Source organism: Nestor notabilis, unplaced genomic scaffold, assembly GCF_000696875.1.
Source record: "Nestor notabilis isolate BGI_N333 unplaced genomic scaffold, ASM69687v1 scaffold23322, whole genome shotgun sequence".
Lineage (NCBI taxonomy): Eukaryota > Metazoa > Chordata > Aves > Psittaciformes > Psittacidae > Nestor > Nestor notabilis.
The window spans coordinates 1-17,578 of record NW_009917294.1 but is presented as its reverse complement, the minus strand read 5'-3'; positions in this window follow the sequence as shown (position 1 = coordinate 17,578).

Here is a 17,578-nt window from a genome sequence, read left to right as displayed (position 1 = left end):
CATGCACCGTTTCTGATGTGACTCAAAGACTAAGGCTCCATTGCACTGTTGGCTTGAAAAGCAGAACCTCCAGGGAGTAACAATTTGTTTTGCTGAAGCATGTTGAAAGTTGCAGGTTGGGTGAACCCAGTAGCACAATAGATCTGTGTTCTTAGCCCTGCTAAGTGGATTTGGCTGTGCATGCCTTTTTACTGTCTCAGAACCATTTGGTTGTTGCTCACACAATAGACTGAAATAGAATTGGATTAGGCAAGACCAATACCTGGATGTTCAATTGGCAAGAGGTGCCCCTTCCAGCGGTGCTCCGACCTGCTTCCCCCCAACAGCCATGTCTCCCACCAGGCTTGGGAAGCTGTTCATCTGCTCCTGGAGTTGAAAATAAGTAATGGAGGTATAAAGCTTATGCTAATTAAAAGATTAAGTTTAATGATCCTGAATAGTCGCACTGACAGTTTGCAGTGTTTGTGGCCTTATGTGAAGTATACTAATCTGTTTTATAGATTCGTAACTTGGGTTTGGAACACTAATTCATTCCCCAGATAGCTCTTTAGAACTCTCTTAAAACTGCTTGCAGAAGACAAAAAACCAAGGAAAAACCTCTTTGTCAGCTGTAAGGATTTATTAGGGAACAGCTGAGTGACTCTGACTAAAATTTGTTCCCCCTCCAAGTGTTATTGTGATAAAGCATCGAGGACTCATGGAGCTGACTCATCATGTCTCTTAATAAAATGTGTGTTCTGTTTATCCACAAAATTGTGTTTAAAGCAAGTTTCCATCTTGAAACTCCTGTGCCCCTGGTTTGCTGATCGTACGTAGAGCAGCAGCCTCGCAGTTGAAGGGGTTACTCACAGTTGGTCCGTGCTACAGAGACATGAACCTGTCGCATCAGCACAGCCAGAGCCACGCAGGAGTGGTTGTAGCAAAGCGCCTTGTCCCGACCTCGAGGAGTGATGATCTCCCTAGGGAAGAGCTTGGGCTGTAGGAATGGCCCGTGAGCATTTCTCTGTACATTGATCTTTCTCCTTTTCTAGAGACTCTAGGAGCATGTACTGAAATGCACAGTACTATAGATGTATGTATATAGTTTTTTAAGAAAACCTTATACTGTAAAGAATATCTGTACTGAGGGAAATAAAAATCTACCATTTTTTGGAGTGTCTGTGCTGGGTGACTTCATTTTTACCATGGAAATATGGAGAAGCCTCTGTGTTTCTAACTGGTTGAATCCTCTGTCTTCCTTGATGCATACCAGTAAGCGATGGGAAACATCCACGGGAGGTTTCTGACCGTGGGAAAGCTGTTCCAGGGCCATCCAGGTGGGAAGATGACTGCAGCTGGACACTAGGCCACAGTGCTGCCTCCAGGAAATGCTTGTGGAACTGGATGTGGCCACACTGGATGCACAGAGGGATGCACAGCTGCCTGAGCCCCGGTATCACTGGGTTGGCCTCCAGGAAAGGGTGTGACAGTGGATGAGAAGAGGGAGGTTGGTGATTCAGGCTTGTCTGCAGACAGACACAATGCAGGTAACATCAAAACCCAAAATCTCTTAATGAACAGTGGTTCTGAGTCGCTCATTTAATGCATCCCCAAAACTGCAACAATCAATCCTCAGCAAACCCAGGCTGGGTTTATATGTGAAGTGTATCAAGTGTTGCTCTTTCCTCTCTGTTCAAGGCTTGCTCTTCAGTGATGGTCAGGTCAAATCCAGCTCCGAGCTCACACACTGGCTGTTGGGGACGGCGCTGTGCAGCACAGCAGGTACCAGCCTCTCAACTTCTCTCTCCTTGGGGCACCAAGAGTGTTTGTAAATGTGTGCCAAGCTTCAGCAAGAGCTGTCGTTACCCAGATTGGTCTTGTTTAAAGTACAAGTAGAGCAACGTTTCATCTGAACACCTGAATACTGTGTTGTTTTTCCCAGCCAGCCCCAGGGTGCCGGGAGCTGTGAGCAGCTCTGCAGGGCTTGCTTGTGCTCTGAAGCAAGAAGAAATAACTCACTGTGGACAAGCACAAATGCATTTTGGCTGGGGATGGAGCGGGGACGGGGTGGGGATGGGGAGGGTGATGGTTCAACACAGCTCTGCTTTGCTCTAACGTCTAACGTGACGCCAACAGCCAACTACCAGAGCCCAACAAGACTTGTCCATGTTGAAGCCAAGGGGCTGAACCAGAACGAGCACGAGGCAAAGGGGATGTCTGCTGAAAGCCTCGTGCTGGCACCCAGGGCAGGGGCTTGCTCCGGGTCAGCAGCCAGTGCCAAAGGGGTGTTGTGCAAGTGTGTCACTGCCTCTATTGTCGATCTTCTTCTGGGGTTTGCAGCACTTAATAGCAGGAGACGAGGCTGCAGCAGGAGAGCAGGGCAGCGATGCAGCATTAGCAAATGGCTCTTGTTTCCATCGCAGGGAGCCACGTGCCAACATGGTTGCCCTCGGTCTGTGCAGACAACAAGGGGCGCAGGGTTGTTCTGCCAAACCCCTTCTGGGCATGAAAGTATATCCTGAAAATGCTGTAACGCCAGTGCCAAAAACTCCACACACTTGTCAAAAGTAGCTTCTTTATGCGTGTCCCTGCAGAGGAAATCCTGCTACGGTCTGGTCCCCTTTCCTAGAGCCTCAGTTCAAGTCAGTAACTGGGGATTGACGGGGCCCAGGTTGTGCCCCTGCTTGTGGCAGAAGAAAATCCCCCGGAGCTGCTCCTTCTGCAGAGCAGCACAAGCCCCGCTGGTCACCTGGAGCCGAGCAAGATGCAGCGAGGGCTGGGGAGGACCCAGGCGCTTTCTCCATCCACAGCAGCAGCCACGGGGCCAGAAGCTGATGAAGTGACCCAGCACAGAGCGAGTGAGCGGGGCCCTGCTGCAGCCTGTGGCTTGGAGGTTCTTCATGCAGCAAACCCGCAGCTCACTGCAAGCAATCTATCAGGAGTGAGCAGATACTGCTTATGACAGAGGAGTCTTAATATTGCATTACTTCATTTATTTAGCACCTCTCCTCTAATGCCATGGGGAAGAACAATGGGAGAGTGTTGTGGGTTGCTGGGGGTTGGTCGTTTCTTCCCTGCAAAGAACAAACAGCTCCAGATGGTTCTTGGCTCAGCGAAGAAATATTGGCTTTACAAGAAGAAGGGATGTCAAGTCATTAAAAGCTGCAGGAAGAGAAGTCTTCTGAGATGGGAGTGGAAAATGGGCCAAGAGAGCTGGAGCCAGAAAGCAGATGTAGGAAGCGCAGGGAGATCAGAGGCAGTTGCACAGTGAACGTGCAGTTAGAAGGCGATTACTGACCAAGTGCTGGTTCATTTCCTGCCACCAGCCTCTCACGCTGGACACACGCTTGAGCCCTTCTCCGCTGGGCTCTGATCCTTGTCAGTAGCAATTGCTTCCCACGCCAGGCTCCGGAGAAGCTCCCGGCACAGCGGCTCTGAGCCAGCAGAGCCAAAGGGACCCTCTGCTCTGCCCGGGAAGCGGATGAGCCTCTGCCACGGGGCCACGCGCCACCAGCCCGCGCTGGCCCACAGCCAGGGCTCTCCATCGCGCCCAGAGTCTGGCACCACTCGGCTTCGACAGCACCGAGCATCTCCTGGGACATTGACCTGCTGGAAAGCTGCTGGCCTTGGCTGCCAGCAGAGATGTGTCTTTGCAACTGAGAGCTTATTCCCTGTTCCCCGCGGTGTGGTTGGGGGGGCATCTCTGGAAGCTGTTGTAGGAGCTGGGTTGTGCCAGCAAACCCAGCGTGGGAGCGCCAGGGAAAGCGGTGCTGGCTGTGCTCGCAGGCAGGGGCTGTGCCACCTCTCAGCCCTCCTCTTTGCTTTTCCTTCCAGGAGTGAGGCATGATTACCACCAGCGTCACTGCTCCCACGTCAGGGCTGTGGGGTCGCTCCTCTCCCTGCAGAGAAAATACAAGGAGAGGCAGGTTGCGAAACGTCAACCCCATCAGGTCTTGGCTCTAAAATCCCTGCTGACTCCTGTGATTTATCACTCACCCAGCTGCTACTTGCAGCTTGGATAAGATAAGTGAGGAGGGGTGGAAATATGGGTTTTAAAAGCTTGGCTTTAAAGCCCACAGGCTCAGGCCAGGAATCCTGTCCTGGCCAAGGTAAGAGAGTAGGAACATCACTGGTCACAGCTGAAATAGAACAGCCATCCACTCCAGCCTGCACTAGGAGAGGGTATTTCTGCTGCCTTCTCCTCCCTGTCTCCGTGTCTTTTGAACTATGATGTGAGAAAACTGGTATTTAGGTACAAAACCCCTGCTGCCTTCCTTGTCTTTCAGTTTATTTCCCAGGCACCTCATTTGCTCCAGACTTTTGCTATCACTGGTTCCGTTTCAGGCAGCAGAAGTAAACCCACGCCTGGGGCTGCCCTGAGCCGTCATCTCTCTGGGTAGATGTGGTGATGCCCAGCACATTCTCCTTCCCCTCCTTTCTGACCAGCCACTCTGCAAACTCTGCTCCAGGTCACTTGCTTTTTGCCTCCCTTGGGTTTTGTTTTGCACCATCCCAGCCTTGGCCATCAGCAGTTTCATGCCCAGCAAAGCCTCCAGCCTCCACACGCGTTTCCTCCCGCTCCCACAGCAAACCGCAGTGGCAGGTTCTGCCTCGGCTCTTGATAGTCCCACGGATGGTAACACCACTCCAGGCAAAGGTTTTGCTTAAAAGCCTTGATGATGATACTTTGCAGGGAGTTATTTGGCTCGTACCTTTGTGTTTCCATCTCTCTACCCGAATCCTGCCATAACAGCCCCCAAACTTGCTGCTTGTCAGGTCTTGTTTTAGCTACAACCTTCTTCCCTTCCCCTGCGTGGCAGCATGGATTTTCATGTGACAGCTCAGCACCAGGCCTGTCACTTGGCTATTGCCTGGATCACATGCTCGTAAGTATAAGCCCCAGGTCTAATTAATGTAATAAAACGTGTAAAAGTACTGAATCTCCTCAGACGTGACAATTTGATCACTTCTATCTACTGTCACAGCACAAGGAAAACTGACAGTAAAGAATAAACCACTTCTGTCGCTGGCATTTTTTATGACTTTTAATATGCTTCCTTTTCTGTTACTGGAAATTTAAATTATAGTGGTATGCTTCACTTAAAAAAAAAAAAAGAAAGTCTCCATAGCAACAGGAACATCTAAATTATTACAGCTGATCACTTCCCTGCCAGAGTCACATCACATGCCTTCGCCTTGCAGAGACAGTCCCAGAGGTGCAGGGTTCTAATAGAGTTTTTCTAACCTATTTTGCAAATAAACAAGTGTATACACAGCACTTGGGGCAGGTGGGAGCTGAGGCACCGAGCCTGCAGCATCAGGAACGTGCTTGTCGCTTTACAAGCTGGAGCCACTTCCAGTTGTGTTTTGTTCTTTCCAAATTCCTCGTTGTCATCCCAGAAACCTGCTCGACGTTTCAGTGGGAAGGTGCCTCCTGTTTTCCAGCCGCCACCCCTGCATCTGAGCTTTCTCAGTGACTTTGGGTCCAAAGCAGGTGGAGTTTTCCACTCTGGAGAAATTCCTTCACATTCACCACAAGAAAAGCCCAACCAATTCAGAGCTGTTCAATGGAAGAAACAAATATGCTGGAAGAAATAGAAAGACTATTTTTTTCCCCTCCGAATTACAGGAATCACATGCATCAGCTGGATCAATAGGAGGCTGCAATTACTCAGCCAGAAAGATGTTCTATATGAAAAAGCAGAAGCCCTCCTCTAAGCTCATGTATTGTTATGTGTTGTAACTGAAATTATGATAGTAAACCATGTTATAGGCTCTCTCGGAAAGCTCAGGTTAGGAACAAAAGCCTAATAAATGTACTCGTACATAGTAACGAGATCGTAGACCGGGCCTGTATGTATCTGAGATCTCATCATGTTCAGTAATAGCAGAGATTTGCTTTTTATGTCCTCTGATTCCCAGTGCCATGTGCTGCTTTCCTGGGTGATCATTTCCTGCCTTTTCCCCCAGAGGTGGCTGCAATTCAGGGATCTATTTGCAGGGCAGAACATGGCAATGACAGAGGAACGAAGCAGTCTTCACAAATAGAAAACATCACTTACCACGTAACCTCTGCAGAACAAGAGCTGATGTGTGGACGAGCAGTTGTGGTTCACTGCGGCCAGTGCAAAGCAAAAATGCTGAACCCCCAGGAAATGTGCTGGAGTTCCTTGGCTGCTTTGATCTGTTTGTGAGGACGGGTCAGGAAGCTCTGTGAGGGGCCCCAAGGAGAGATGTCGGAGGTTTTGGGCACAGTTGTCACTGGGGCGATGCCAGGCAGACGCTGCCACAGGAGCCAGGTGCAGCGTCTGTCAGTGCCTTTCAGATCCGTTTGGTTTCAGATGCGAGCTAAAAACAGTCAGAGTGAGAGAACGTGGGTGGTGAGAGAGGCTGAGAATGATGCAAAGGATCTGTGGGACCTGCAGATCCGGCTCACCCCTGGAAATCACCTCTGTGGCTCCCGCGGAATCACCTCTTAATGAAGAGTTTGTAGCAGGAACCTGTAATTCTGTGGGTGATGCATGAGCCAGAGACAGCCCAGTTCACTCTCGTGTAGCTTTCTTACAGCCAGGGCTCAGGCTGGAGTCAGGGATGTTTACTTTCTGTTGAGCACACAAGATCCTGCAGGAACGCTGGCACTGACCTTTGTAGCAGGCAGCAAGTCAAAGCTGTCGCTCCCTGTCTCACCTCTCCCAGTGTTCCACACCGGCTCTAGCAGGATGGTTTCCCTAATCCACAGGTGGAGCTTTTGACTCACCTGAACCTACCTCTCGCCTCCCAGGTGATTAAGTAAATCCCAGAAGCCACAGCCCCGGGTATCTGGGAGCATTTGTCATCCGGTCGGTGGGTAGGAAGACAGGTCTGTGCTGCTCTGCTTGGGATTTGCTTCTTAAATTGTGCCAGATTTGATCCTCAGTGTTTATGTCTGAGGCTGGGATGCACCCATAAGTGTTCTGGGGATGGGCAGCAGCTCAGAGGGAATAAGCAAAATGTGATTTTCTGTATGTGGCAACAGCCAGTGCTGGGAGGGCAAGATCTTTATTTTTCAGGGTGACGAGAGGGTGGTCCTTGTTTTTTCATGGTGGTTGAAACATCGTGATGCAGCGGATGGCTGGTGTATGAGCCAAGGCTAAATTCTGGGGGAAGACTGTCAGTATCTGGGTTACTTGTTCCTTCGTGGTGTTCCATTTATATATTGAGCTGACCTGACCCAAGCCAGTGGAATGCGATGGGGGAACAGGAAAAGCTGCTGGTGAAGTTATTTAAGGACTTCAGACAGGTACAAGCATAGAAATCATTTTACAACTATGACAGGAGAAAAGCGGTGCCGGTTGTGCCTCCCCTGCCCTTGATGCTACGTGCCTTTGCAGTTCTGCTTTTAGTGTCCTCAGAATGAGAGCGTGGTCTCTTGAGGCTGGGCTGAGGCAGAGCCAGCACAGGCTGCAGCAGATCTTTCCAGCTACAAGTGTTCCCTTGTCTTGTTGACCAGATTGCAGAAGGAGGCGCAACGCCGCTGAGCTCAGAATTACATCTCTTTATTTCCTACCTGATGCAGCAGCAGCAGATGAGAGGCAGCTGCCAACAACGCAGAAAGTGCTGCTTCCTCAGAGCAAACTGCAGGCAAGGAGATGTTTGGGTTTCATCTGGCTCGTGGGGGCTCCGGATGCCTGCAACCACCCCGGCTGCATGACAGCGGCTCGGGCTGGCTCCGAGCAGAGCTCTGAGGGTGCCCATCCTGTGTCTTACTGGGATTTTGGGGGTTCCTGGGATGCGGCCGGTCTCTCTGTGGTACCCAACAAGAGTCTGTGATGTGACTCCTCTGAGAGCAGGGAACAGACTTTCCAGCCCTGGAGGTCCTTTGTATGTCCTCACCCCCCAGCATCCTGCCTGGCAATACCTTCCCCCTTGTCATCCCCTCCTGGTCCATGATCAGCAGCTCAGGGCTGATGGCTGCAAGCTGATCTCCTCATTTTACTTGGAGCGAGTGCAGGTGTGGTCCTGCCCTTGTGTTTTCAACCCTTCTCCCTCTGCCAGCTATAGCTGAATGTCACTGAATCCGTCTTTTCCAAGGGATTAACTCTCAAACCCTCGGTATGAACCACGTGCTGAGCCGGGAGTGACAGAGCTGGGAGATGAGATTTGTGGTGAGAAATGGGAAACACTCAGTCTGGAGCAAGGTGAGCCTAATCCTAACCTGCCTCATGCTTCTTGCTGTGGCTGCAAAGTTCGAAGCAGGGAGTGATAAAGCCTCCTTTAACTGCTGGCTACCTTAATGAGCTTGGGCTTTATGTGATCTGGGACATATTAAGGCCATTTCAAGAAGGTGCTGAAGTGGTAACACAGTATCTGCAAAGGTGGTTTCTGGCTGTGTGGTGAGAATAAGTGCAATAAACTGTAAAGCCAGGGGAAACCATTCTCAGCATCTAGTCTGATTTTAAACAGGGACACACGGTTCAAAGCTGTGTCTCTGAAAGACCTTCCCAGCCCTGGCACAAAACACCATTCCCTCTCCTCAAAAGTTTGATCCACTAGTGCAAAAGTCCTTTCAGAGAGCAAGAAGGCGGACAAGAGGAGAGCCCCTTCCGCACCAAGTGGTGTTCTGCAACCAGTCAGTTGATCATCTGTCCCTGGCTTTTTCCTCTTGTCTCCAGGACAGCTCTTGGCACTGGCTATTTGAGGGCTGAAGTTCCTCCTCTTTTATCTCAGGGAAGATCTTCTAGGCTGGAATGGAAAGAGCCCTGAGCAAGCTGGGCAAGAAGCTTTCCAAGCAGCCCCTTAGCAAAGCATTAAAGGCTGAGCTGCATTTGCTCTTGGCAAGTACACAGGCTTCTTCCCAGCCCTGATGTGAGATGGTGCTGGTGCTCCAGCCACGCTCAGGAGGGGAGTCCCAGCGCTCCGGTGCAGGTACCTCTGCACCACACTGCCCATGGGCTGCCCTTGAGGCCATCGCAGGTTTGGTGGCTTGTGTCAGTGATGGCTGGGAAAAGCACTTGACAAATGGAAGCAGACACAAAGCAACAGTCTCCCAGGAGCAGCGTAGGTGACATTGCTTTTCCCCCCCAACCAGCTTGAAAATGAGCAATTACAACCTCCCTACCGTGCTAGCTGGCTCCTACAAAGGCACATGAAATGCATGGCCACAGAACATGCGGATTAACTCCAGCGTTTACAGTCCATGGGCTTGTGTTGCAAGAAGCTCAGCCTGTCCTTAGTGTCCCTGGCTTCAAAGTGCCCGAGAAGCTGGGGGAACAGCAGCAGCGTGAAGGCTGTTGGTGTTGCATCTCCCCATCAGGAGCCATCAGCCAGGCCAGAGGACACTCCATCCCTGCAGGTCACACGTTTCACAGCTTGACCAAGAAACCTTTGGGGTTTGTTTCCTTTCTGAAGCCAGGATAGGAGGACGCTGCCCTGAAACACTCATTTCCTTACCTCTTCCTTCCCCTGTAACTTGATTTCCTTCCTCGCACTTCTGATACCTGGCAGGTATCGTTATAACCCCACAGTTGTTGTCTCCAGTTCTCGTTTGCTCTGATCTGTACACAGCATGGCCAATGCAGCCCATAGGAGACCTGGCTTTAAAAATGTGTGCTAATATACAACTGCTTGGGGCACAGAAATACTAATGCTTCTTTCCCCTCTTTTGGGCACTGCTGCAGCATGAGCACACTTGCTCACACAGACATGTGTGCTGGCAGAAGGAGAAAGCACAAACCTATGCAAGGTTTGTTGAGGTCCTTGAAGAGGATCTATTCAGGCTGGACAAGGATCCAAGGAAGACTTTTCTTATTCTTTTGTGTGGATTAGGCATTGTCCTATATGCAAGCTTAAGGTAGGAAAAGGGAAAACGAGCATCTCCTGAAATGCAATTGGATCTATGGGTCCAAGATTTGCCATTCCATGGGATCTCTTAGATAACGGCTGGAGGATGATGCGTCAGTGAGTCTGGGCTGGTACCATGTGGGGGTTTCAGCTCAGGAAAAGCATTTTCCTGTTCCACAGGGCTCCAGCACCAGGAAATGATTCTGTTTTGTACTGAGCCAGGAAGAACTGAAAGGCAGCTGAGGAGGATGTGTCTGAGGTCAGCAGCAACCAGGAGGATCAAACCCTGTGCTCTCCTACCAGTACATAGCAGGGTCCTTCCTACAGGACAGGCTTTGCAGGTACACTTCCACCAGTAAAGCCCCATAGTCAGAAGTGGCTGGTACTGGAAAAGGGAGCTCCTCTGCCAGTGGCGTGCAGCCACCTCTCCTGTGCTAGGACGATGAGGCATCTACAGCCTGTGTCTGTGTGGAGGATGTGTTTTCCTTGTGGACATCTCTGTTCACCAGACTTAGGCTGGCAAAATGTCTACAGCGTGGTGTAAACCTCCCCAGGCTCCTGCACAAACACAGTGCAGACAGTGATTCATCTGAGCAGAGTTAGGAATGACCTGTTTCTCAGGTTGGGACAGATGAACTTCACCCTGAAGGTGACTTAAAAGTTATCCTGAGCTCCACTGAGCCCTCTCCACACTTCAGTGGTTACCACGAAGCACAGTGCAGTGCACAGCAGAAAGAAGGCAACCATGTGAGGGGATGTGGTTTTATGGGGGAGACTGGCACTCGGGGGAGAAGTTGTTTTCAGAGGAGGAGCGACAGTTTAGGTGAAAAAACCAGCCTGCAAAACAGGACTGTGACTCCAGCAAGTCTGCAAAGTGCAGCTGCTGCTGCTTTTATGGCTTTAGCTTATGACTTCCCATCACCATTGAAAATCTTAACTCCTATTTCTTGTCCAGGTACTACTGAAACACAGAAACTCCCACTCTGGAAACATCAGCTTCGCAGTGTCTCTATTTTCCTGGGTTGGTTAATGTCTGGACAGGGAAAAGGGCAGTTCTATAACCTTGCAAAGCAATGCATAGCAAAGCGCTTCAGCAACTTCCACTCCTCTCTACAGGGAAGAGAAATATATGTAGCTGCTGGAACATCTGCCCCATTAACCTTTTCTTTTCTCTTTTCCTAGGCACTATTGACCTCTTTAAAAGAGGCTTAAATTCTGCTTAGCTTGAAAGTCCTTGGGGAGGGACTTCACCTGCCAGGCACTAGGATCTGTGCAAACCGTGAAGCATCTATTCCAGTCAGTAACCTGGCAGCTTCAGAGCACTGCAGACAGAGGCTGGTAACACCTGAGTAATGCCAATAAAATACTCTGGGGCCTGTGTATTGGACTTAATATAATCGCCCAAAGGGCATCTACTGACCTACTTTACCCTCAGTGTAAGTTACTGCACAGCTGACAAATGATTTTAACAGAGCCTTAGTGGTCACCTGAGGATGGCCAATATATAGTGCTCAAAGCTGAGATTTTCATTGCAGCACATATTTTAATGACTTTTAACTCTCTAGAAGTGCTGCTTTTTCCCTGTAATGGAAGCATTTACGTTACCCCATTCAAATGCTCTAAGGTGTCTTTATTTCTCTTGGCCTGGCTTATAATGGCCTAGTTCAAACACATTAAAGTTTAAGGGAAATGAGCTTAGCACCAAGAGAAGTAGGAAAACCACTTTTTCCTCTGTAAGCTGGACCTGCTCATGTGAGGAAGGTGCTTGGTCTGTAGTGGTGCAGCTCCTCATTCACCGTGTGCAGGGGGGTGTCTGCAGCAGACTCAGGGTCTTTCCACATCACTTTAATAGCACAGGAAAATAATCGAGAGGGGCTGAAGGTTTGCTCCAATGAGTTTATCAAGGATTTCCTAATCCAATCTAAAGGCAGCAACGCTGGACAGTAAATTACCCTATTGGTAGACAAATAGCCAGAGGACCTCCATGGCTCACGGAGTTACTGCTTGGCATTACACCTAATAACTCCAGTTAATAATCTGGTTTCTTGTACTGTTATCTCTGCTGAAAAAACAAGGCAAAACAAAACCCAACCAAGACTGTTTGTCCCGTCACAGCTATTTTGATACGTTTCTTTGCAACCTCCATAAATCGGTGGGTTTTAATCTTTGACTTGCAGTCTCCTAAAAATTCTTGTCCTCTGTGTATATTCCCACAGTTTACATGAACTTGGCTATTCTCAGTGTTTTTTCTAGATTGCCACAGAGCAGTGTATTAACCACCAGGCTCTGCTACCTGCAAGCTGGAGATCACTGTCCTCATGCATTGGAGCACTTATCTATTAGCCCAGAAGAATTCACATGCTAATCCTCATCTAAAACTATCCCCTTCGGCCATGATCCTCTTCAGGCTCAGCACCAGAGCTGGAAGCTGCCAGAGCCCTGCTGAAGTCACTAACCCCACGGCACCACTAGTGCAAGAAGTGACAGTTTCAGCACCAGGTCTGGAGAAGCCCACTGCTCGTGGGGCTGGTATAAACCTCAAGAGCTCTGCAGCAGGTAATGAAAGTGTGTGACTGTATTTCACCCTTGCTAAAACAGAGCAGAACCAAAAGAATACGTGGGGTTGGGTTTTTTTCTCCTACTCTGTGGACAATGAATCGGATGAGCAGAAAGGCTTCTCCTCCCATGCTCCCACACAATGATTAATCTTCTCAGCATTTGAAGATGTTGGTCATTATTTCCTGGCTTGTCTTGAAATCTACTTTTAAAAAGCAGCAGGAGGAGATTATATTTATATGATGAAAGAAGATTTTTGTGAAATATGCATTCATTTCAACATTCTTGGAGCAAACATAACCCAAACCCTTTAAGGAGAGCAGAGATTATCACAGCTGGGGGAAAGCAGAGACTGCTGCAGACGGGGATGTCTCCGGGTTCGGGACTTACAATGGGCTACACAGATGGTTGTCAAATAAATGGAAATTTACCCTTTGGGAGGTTATGTTCCTTTAAAGAGAAACCAGTCTTTAGTGATGGTTACTGGTAGTTTCTGAAGGCATCATTCTGCTTGGCTCCTCCTGTGGCTGGAAAATTCCTGTGTGTTGTCAATTAGGGTCCCCCCGACACATTTTGGAGCTGTGCTTGGTCCCCACCAACGAAAGAGAAGACTGTCACCTCCTTGTTTCTTTCCAAACAGTTCAGGTGACTGCAGACTTGTTAGGAGACTTTGAATAGCCAGATTTTACCTGAAAAGGAGAGATCTTCCTGCTCCAAACACCTCGAGATTAAAACCTGCTACAGACAGCGGGTAATTCATTCCTCAGGATGCCACTGGCACCATCACATCTTACACAAACTGCTTTTTGGATCGACCCCAGATAATCTTTTGACCCAAACCAAACATTTATGTTTGGTTTAAGATTGTTGGGTTTTCTCAATGCTTCTGTTTGTCAAAACCTGTTCTTGTTTCTCTTTCCTTTCCAGTGCTGCGCAGTTTCATCAGCCTGTCTGTGGGTCTGGTCAGCCAGAGCTGCCTTTCCTGACAAGTCAACTCCTTTCCTGAAAATTATTCTTGGATGTTTCCATTGGGACCTTATTTCTGAAGCCATCTAAAATAGGACGTTGCTCCACATTCATAACTGCAAATTCATGGCATTCTTGCAACGGCCCTTGCCTTACTGAAGTAGAAGAAAATGGAATACAGCCATTCTGATGATGCCAGGTTTAATGGGAAACAAACCCAGCTTGTGCAGGCTGCTTTATTAGTCACCTGGTGTTACAAGAAAGGAATAAACTAGAACTGCTTCTCCTCTTTCCTCCCTGCACCTTATGCTGTGTTTCTGTGTTTGCATTATTCTTCATCTTGTTTTCTATTTTCCCTGGCACAGAAGAGGTAAGATTGTGGAGATGTAGACCTTTAGCATAATTAAGCAAGATTCCTCCTCTTGCGAAAGCTCATTCCTACCCAGTTCTGGTTAAGAGACATAGAACAGATTGTTATCTCAGATGTGAATGGCTTTTTCCCTTGTTCTTAGAAAACACAATTCTGGCTGAGGTTGTGGTGGGTTTCACATTGTGCAAATGTTTCTCCTGCTAGCAGAGAACTGCCATCTGAACTCTCACCAAGGCTTCCGTGCAGCCCTGCATGTGAGTCTTAATTCAGATAATTAATATCTTGTATATATGACTGTGGCGTTGAAAGGAAAGCAGTGAAACCTTCAGGTGTGTCTCAGTTCAGAGGTTTGGGGGCTAGATCTGCTATTTTCTGGCATTTCAATAGTTTCCCAGGCAGGGTGACGCGGCTGCCTTCTCTGCATCAGCCATTCACTTCTGAGTGTCAAAGAGACGAGGTGGCTTGGTAGCCCCTTGCTGTGGTTTGGCACCTAGAATCATAGAATGGTTTGGGTTGGAAAGGACCTTAAGATCATCCAGTTCCAACCCCCCTGCCATGGGCAGGGACACCACACACTAAACCATGTAACCCAAGATTCCATCCAAGCTGGCCTTGAACACTGCCAGGGATGGAGCATTTATCACTTCTCTGGGCACCTTGTGCCAACGCCTCAGCACCCTCACACTAAAGAGCTTCTTCCTTAGATCTAACCCAAACTTCCTCTGTTTCAGTTTGAACCCATCACCCCTTGTCCTGTCACTCCAGTCCCTGATGAAGGTCCCATCTCCAGCATCCTTGTAGCCCCCTTCAGACCCTGGAAGCTGCTCTGAGGTCTCCAGCAGCTTCTCTTCTCCAGGCTCAACAGCCCCAACGTTCTCAGCCTGTCTCCATACAGGAGGTGCTCCAGGCTCTGATCATCCTCGTGACCTCCTCTGGACTTGCTCCCACAGCTCCGTGTCCTCCTGATGCTGAGGACACCAGAACTCCACACAGTGCTGCAAGGGGAGTTTTTATGCCTGCACAGCACAACCTAAACGAAATCGGGGCAAAATCCACCACTAGTTTATCTGTTCTTGTAACTTAACAGCCTGCAAACTTCCTCCTTGGCAGCACAAGATGATCAACAGATGCTGATGGGATCATTTGGAGGAGGAGGAAGGCTATTCCAAAGATGCCTTTAAACACTTTTATCACCTACTTTATACTTTAGTTTTCTTGCACCATACGTAGTAGGCTGGTACTCCAGGCTATGGCTGGAGGGAACTTACTCTTTAGGCTGAAGTCACCTGGGCTATACAGCCACCCTGTGTAGGTGCCATTGCCATGGTTACATCATCATCATCATTATTATTACTATTATTATTATTGTATTTCAGCCTTTCAGGTGTTTTATTAGACTACCCCCTACCAAAACAATCCCAGTAATCCATCAGCACATGGTCTAATCTAACAAGAAATCATGCTTTTCACTCTTTGTTCTTTAAGTAACACAAGGCACACTCTCCTAGATTAGGAGTAAGCTACTACCTACACTGTGAAGCTGCAATCCACTTTCACAGTGCAGATAATGAAGTTCTTAATTATCTGGGCTGCTCAGGAACCTTGTGTCCTCTGCTTGTATTTCTAAAACCTTAAAATAATCAATATGAGACAGATTTCTTCTGTTCTGAGTCATTACTGGCCATCAGGGATTGTTTTGCTCATTCTCACTGCCTGTAGATGAGCCCTGCTTTGAGAAAGTTTCGGGCTGTTGTTTGCATAATGTATCAGCCAGTTTAAATGTATGGATTTACCCTTCTCTGATCACAAGCAGATAAAATGAGGGTAGCAGCAGTAGGCCTGACAGCCTACACACATCTAAGCCTTTTAATTGCCATTAGCCCTTGCTGCTGGCAGGGGAGGAAGAGCCGCCTTGGGGCTGCACGGAGAGGGTGAATGCCTTGGAAGCTCTGTTGTCCCCGCGCCGTGCCACACATGGGCGAAAGCTGGGTGGGAGCACCCATCCCACACCGTGCGAGCCCTCTGCTCCCTGCAGGGACCTGGCAGCTCCTCAGAGCAGGCTCCAGGAAGCAGAGCAGCAGATGAGGCTCTGCGCCCCTGGGAAGTGTCAGAAATCCCTTAATGGCGCACGGAACGACGGCACCTTGTTGTGTCAACTGCCGAGCTTGTTCTCTCAGAGCTAAAGGATCCCTCCTTTTTAAAGCTGGAATTTCACCAGGTTTGTTGTCACTAGCTACTCTTTGTAGTAGCTATCAACAAAGTTTAGGTGTCTGGTTTACATGCTGAGGCCGCCCTGGTTTAAGATGCATTTAAATGTGCTATCCCTTTCTTTACACTTCAGTGAGACAAAACCCAGTTATTGGGTTGGGTTTGGGTTTTGTTTGGTTTTTTTCTTTTGCAAAACCAACTGTGTTATCTCTGAAACTGTGTCAGCACCACAGAGGCTTCCCTCCATCTGCCTGCTCTACCCCTTCACTGCCCTGATGCCTAAAAATCACAGGTTTGAGCAGTTCCAAGGGTCAGAGAGGGCTTTCTGGCTACAAGTGGAGTGCTGCCCTAGCACCAGGAGACATCCAGCCACCCCTGCAGCCACAAGAGGAGCGTTTCCTACTGTGAGAGGGGGGAAAAATCCAGCCTGTTCTAAAAGATAGGCTGGAGGCTTGAGCGTAATTATCTTGCCAATCTCTTTTGCCTTGAGTATTATCTATCACTGTAGTTTTCGTCCTCACAGAAAAGTAGATATTAAATTCTGCTTTTCTTATGGCCATAAAAAAAAGTAATTTTCTCCAAATTATTTCTTCCAGTCCTGCTAAAAACGAGACTGATAATGCAGCAGGACCCCCATCCTTCCAGTAATTACACTCTGCCTCCTAACTCCTCCAATACCAATTTCTCAATTTATTTGGCTTATGTCTGGAACTGCAGTCACACGCAGAGATTGGGCTCTCTGTCTTCTTATTACACAGCCTAAATCGTTTCAAAAATGTAATTAAACATTTACCTTGGAGACAACGCTTTGTCTTCTTTAAGAAGCATGGTATCTTAATTTAACCTCATTTAGAAAACCTTGCGTTTCTTAGCTTTTCCCTTCAAGATGTTACGCTAAACACAAAGCAAAACAAAAAGAGTTCTTAATTTAACCTAATTAAAAGATAAGCCTATAACTTGTCCATCACTGCTGTGTGAAATGAAGAGCGAGGCACAGCCTTTTGGTTTGTTCCAAACTGTCTATTTTATTGTCCCTCTGATTTGTTCTCAGCTGTCGATTTTATTATCCCCCTTGATGCCCCCAAATCCTCTTAGAAAGCAGAGCTATCTAACCTCTTCGGTCCTGGGGCCATCTGTAAGAAGATCAAGGGACCACTATCGCAATAGCGGAGGGTTTAGGTTTGGTGGGTTTTGCTCGGGTTTGAGGTTTTGGTGTTTTCTTTATGAGGCTGGTACAAAACGCAGCTTGAGGTCTCCCCGGGGAAGAGAAGAGCTGAGGAGAGTGAAGGATTATTACATTTAGTCTGAGGCCAAGGCAGGGTGTTCGGGGATGGAAGAAGGGATGAGGGAAGCCCACGGAGCGATGGTCCCTTGCTGGTCCCTGGGGACACGGCAGGGCAGCAGTGAAAGCCCTCCCAGCTGCACCAGCGCTCACAACGACCGAACCAGCAGCCGGCTGCCAGGTTTCAGGACCCAACACTGATTTCAGCTGAACAGCTCAAAGCAGGGGGGCTCCCACTGACCCAGCCATCAGGCCAGGGACTCCATCCCTGTGGCGGTCACTCTTTATGAAGCTAAAGCGCAGGGAGACACAAAGAGCAGCTGATTTCTTCCCTCACAGCTCCAGCTCCTCGCCAGCCTACAAAATGTTCTCTCACAGCTCTTCCAAGTTTAGTCACG